The following is a 5486-nucleotide window of genomic DNA, read 5'->3' on the forward strand; positions in this document are numbered from 1 at the left end:
AAAAAAAAAAAAAAATTCTTTCATTTTCAAAAAAAAAAAAAAAAACAATACGTTTGTAATGTAAACAATGTGAAATTTTTCATTGTTTGCTCTTTTTATTTTTTTTTCTCCTCGGGTGGAGGGGGGGAGGGAAAAGAAGAGAGGAAATAGGAAAACTCCAAAAAGAATAATAATAATAATAATAATAATAATGGAATATTTAACGACGTAAATATAATAAATGTTATATTACGATTTTGACTTATAAAAATGAAAATTCATTATTAAATAAAGATAAATTTTTAATTATCATTTCGTCCGTCGTTTTGAATTTCGTTTTGCATTTACTTATTTATTATTATTATTATTATTATTATCATTATTATTATCATTATTATTATCATTATTATTATTACTACGGGGTTTAGTAATTTTACCTGTTTTTATTTATTTTTTTTTACTAGCATCACACGATTCTTTTAAATTTATATTGTTATTTTCAAAGACTTTTTTTTTTGTTAAAAATGAAAAAAAAATTTGAAATTTCGATTAACGAACAAACAAAGGTTAAAGTCAAAGGAAAGAAAAAATTATTTCCTTTTTTTTCTCTTGTATCAGTAAAAATTCTTTACAATTTGATTTTTTTTTTAAAGAAATTTTTTTTTTTTTTACGTAATAAAAAAATAATTTAAATTTTTTTTTTCCCCTCCCTTTTAAATTTTATTTTTATTTTTATTTTTTACATAACGGTAGGAAATTTTTCATTCTAGTGACACGATTAAAAAAAAAAAAAAAAAAAGGAAAATTTTCCGTGAGTAATTATTCGTGCAAAAAAGAAAATAATAAATCGGTTATGTAAACGTTTTTTTTTTATAACAAGTCTATTTACCTTTTTTATATTTTCTCTCTTTCTCTCTCTCTCTCTTTCTCTCTTTTCTTTTTATCGCACGCTAACAATTTCCCCCCCATTAAGATAATGAGTTTTTTTTTTTTATTACCTTGCAACCATTAAATCACCATCCGTTGCTTATTCGTATGTAAAAAAAATTACCGTTAATGCGAAAATATATATGTAAGTTTCAAAAGGGCGTTAAACGAAACAGAAAAAAATATTATTATTATTATTATTATTATTATTATTATTATTATTATTATTATTATTATTATTATTAAAAAATATGTATTACAAGTTAGTTAGGTAGTTAGTTAGTTAGCGAAAGCATTAATTAAATAAAAATATTTCATTTCATAAAAAAAAAAAAAAGTTATGATCGATTTGTTTCGAAAAAAAAAATGAAAAAAGAAATTTTTTTTTTTTTTTTTGGTTTGGGGGGGGGAGAGGGGGGAAGGGCTTTCCCTTTGACAATCGAAAAAGGTTGAAATGATGATGATAAGGAATTTATTATTATTGAATGTTTTGTAAAAAAAAAAAAAAAAAGAACCCGAAAGAAATGATAAAAAAAAAAAAAAGGTTTTAAGAATAAAAATGTTGTATAAAAGAATTCCGCGAGAGAGAAAGAGAGAAAAAGGTTGAAAAGGTTTAAGGGAGAAAAGAGGGGAGAGAGGGGGAGGAAGAAAGGTGAATAAAGGTATCGTTAAAAAACGCTTCAGAATCAAATTGTAAAGGAAAAATTTTCTAAAGGAAAATTTTTATTCCTTTTTTATTTGTTTATTTTTATTTTCTTATCACGAGGATGAAAATTTTTTAACGTTTGATAGTAATAATAATAATAATAATAATAATAATAATAATAATAATAATAATAATAATAATAATAATAATGACGATGACGATGACGACAACAACCAAAATGAAAGCGACAAAAAATTTTTTTCTTTTTTTCTTTTTTTTTCTTTTTAAATTTAAATCGTTTCCTTTAATAATTTTTAAATCATCGACCGGAAATTGTTAGTTTGTTACCTTGTTTGTTTGTTTGTTTGTTGTTATAAAAAAGAAAAATTTTTGATCGATATCAGATTTTCTTTTTTTTCGCCAATAAAAAAAAAATTAGAATCCTTCTTATAGTTAAATATAATTTAATAAAGTTATTAGAGGTTTGTTGCAATAAATTTTTGTTTGTTTGTTTGCTTTTTTATTATTAAGAATTAATAATTACAAAAAAAAAAAACAAAACAAAACAAAACAAACAAACAAACAAATTGTTATATTAAGTTTTATTATTAATACTATTAAAAACTTCCATTAAAATAAATTTAAAGTTTTTTTTTAAAATTAATTTAATTTAATTTAATTTAAAAAAAAAAAAAAGTGAAAACCTAGAAAAGTTTTTTTCTTTTTTTCTTTCTTTCAATTAATTGTATTAATTAAAATAATAATAATAATAATAGTAAACTTAGGAATTTGACGACGTAATAATAATGATAAAAACGAATGAGGTTTTTTTTTTCACACATATAAAAAAAAAAAAAAAAACTTTCGTCAAGTCGTCACGCGAAATTTGTAAGAGAGAAGAAAAAAAAAAGAAATTTTTTTTTTTATTTTCATATTCGCGAACTGTCAAATCTAAATAAGATTTATATCACATGTATGAAAATCAAATTTGAATTTGTTATTTTCGTGAAATAATGACGTTGTATATACGCACGTACACGCACGCACGCACACACGCACACACGCACGTTCGCACGAACGAATCAAAAAAATTCTAAGAAAAAGAAATTTGTTTTAAAAATATTTCCTCCTCGTGAATATATTTTATTATTATTTTTTTTTTTAACGATAAAATAAAATGATGTGATAACGCTCATCATTTCCGTTTTGATTCGAGTTTTTAAATTTGATTAAGAGGGGGGGGAGGGTCGGAGAGGGTGAGAACATGTATGTACAAAAGTTCAAAAACTTTTTTTTGATTTCTTGTATAAATTCTAGTATTTTTTTTTTTTTTTTTTTTTTTTAGCTTTCCGTATATTTAAAATTTGTATAAAAAACTTTAAAAGCTTCTGCTGGTGCTGGTGCTGGTGGTAATGGTGGAGGTGGTGGTGGTGGTGCTATTGCTGCTGTTAAAAACTTTTAAACGAACAAAATTTTAAATTTAAATTTGAATGGTTACGCGTGTGTTTGTGTGTGTTTGCTCTCTCTCGCATACATATTTCCTACGTCATCGTCAAAAAAAAAATATTAAAGAAACCATAAAAAATTTACCCCTTATTAAATTTTTTTTCGTTCGTTTGTTTTTCAACCCTTAAAACTCACCCTCGTAATTTAATTATAATTATTTTATAACCCTAAACGGTTTTTTTTTTTTTTGGGAATTAAAAAAAAAAATGATACGAAAAAAAATTATTTTTGTTTAACATCGACTTAATAATAAATTTCGAGTGAGAAAATATTTTTTAAAGGATGAAGGAGGGAGGAGGGGCAAGGGTGGAGAGGAATGGAGTGAGGGTGGGGATGGGCGAGAAAAAGGAAAATCGAATTTTTTGAATTCACTTAAAAATCACCATCACGTCACCAATAGGCACAAACACAAAAATAATAAATTTTTATTAAAAAAAAAAAAGAAAAGAAAACGAAGGACGAATTAATACCGGAAACGCGAACGTCGTAAACGAACGTAAAAAACACAAAAACACGTTCGTACAACAAGAACGTCGAACCGTTCGCTACGAAATTCTAAACAAAACTAAAGAGGGAAAATGATGAAAAACTCAAATTCAACTCTTTTTATCCTTTTTTTTTTTTTTTTTTTTCAACTTTATTATTTCATTGATTATTATTTACTCAAAGGAAATAATAAATACTTATTGGGTTTTTCCTTCTCTCTCTCTCTCTCTCTCTCTCTCTCTCTCTCTCGCTCTCTCTCTTTTTTTTCCTTTGTTTTGTTTTTTCTGTTGTTTATAATATAACGTGAGTGTCGTAGCGAGTACTTTTTTTTTTTTGAAAAATTTTTAGTATAGAGAGTGAGAAAACAAACAGAGAGGAAAAAAAAAGAGTAGGTGGAAAATATTTCCTGTTTGCTTTCCCCCCCCCCCCACCTTTTTAAAATAAAAAAAATTTTTTTTCGCAGAATAATTCTTTTTATATAAACGCATTATTTTATTCATTTATTTTTTCAATTTTTTTTTGTTTTTCGAGCGTAAATAAAAAATAAATTTGAGGAAAATAAAAAAAAGAGGGGTGGGGAGGGGAAAAAAAGAAAATTTATAAATTTCGTCACGTTTCGTTTAAATGACAGGAAAAAAAAAATAAAAACAACGTTAACGTCATTAAAAACGTTTTATATATACTCATAATGTTGTATGGACTCTTTATTATATTAAAAAAAAAAAATGTCATAGAGTAAATAAACATATCTAGGGGAAATTACATTCGATGTATAATTTTCTTTTTTATCATCATTGATTTAGCACTTAGAATTTTTATCCCTTAGCTGACGCGTTCGACTTTTGATTGTTTTCTTTTTTTTTTTTTATTTAAATATTTTATTAAATAAATGATTAATTATAATAATAATAATAATAATAATAAACGATGGAGTAATTAAAACGTGAATAATTAATTTTGTATTATAAAACGTAAATAAATATTTAATAATTCCCCGTGTTACTTAGATACGATACTACCGTTAATGACGTTTCTTAAAACGTGTTACATTTATTTTACTTTGTTACATTTATTAGTTTTACTTATTGTTAATTATATAAGGATTATTATTATTATTATTAGTAAATACGTCATCGTTTGGAAATCGTCGTGAAAAATTAATTTTTAATTTTTTTTTTTGATTTTGATTTATAAGGGAAATTTTTGTGTTTTCGTTTTTCGGTTGGAAAATTTAAATCGAGGGAATGTGCGCGTGATAGGGGTTAGCAGAAGACAGTTTCCGATAATTACGGTTTTCCGATAAGAGTTTTAACAATGAAGAAGTTATGATGGGTGTTACTATTGGAGAGGGGGGGGGTCGAGTCGGTTCGATCCGTCAATAAGGCTGTGCGTCTCCTTTTTTCCTTTTTTTCAAAATGGACGATATTTCTTAATATTTAAAATCTTTGAATTGAAATGTGATAAAACCCGGGCGGAGCACCCGTCCGGAGGGCATTCCCGAAAAAAAAACAAATTTTAATTTGTTTCCTTTATTTTTATAAATATTGTATGAAGGGAATATCCTGATTTTTCTCGCCTTTAGGAAAAATAAAAAAAAGGGAAAAATTTTTCAACATTGATTTTCCATTCATAATAAAATAGAATTTATTTTTTTTATGTTGGTAAATACGTACTTGATTTAAATCATTCAAAAATTTTATTTCCTTTTTCCAGGGGGAAAAAAGGGACAATTTCCTGTTTTTAATTTTATTTTTTTATGTTTGTCATCATAAATTTTTATTTTTATACATTCATATTTTTTTTTTTTTTTGTGATCCGTTTTAAAAATCACGTGATATTCTTTTATGTTTTTAATATTGAGTATGAAAAATAATCTTCATTGGAGTGTGAGTACGAAACGGAAGAATTAGTCAAAAAATGGCAAGTAGAATCATTTTCCGAA

This window comes from Pediculus humanus, genomic scaffold, assembly GCF_000006295.1.
Source record: "Pediculus humanus corporis 1103172107434 genomic scaffold, whole genome shotgun sequence".
Lineage (NCBI taxonomy): Eukaryota > Metazoa > Arthropoda > Insecta > Psocodea > Pediculidae > Pediculus > Pediculus humanus.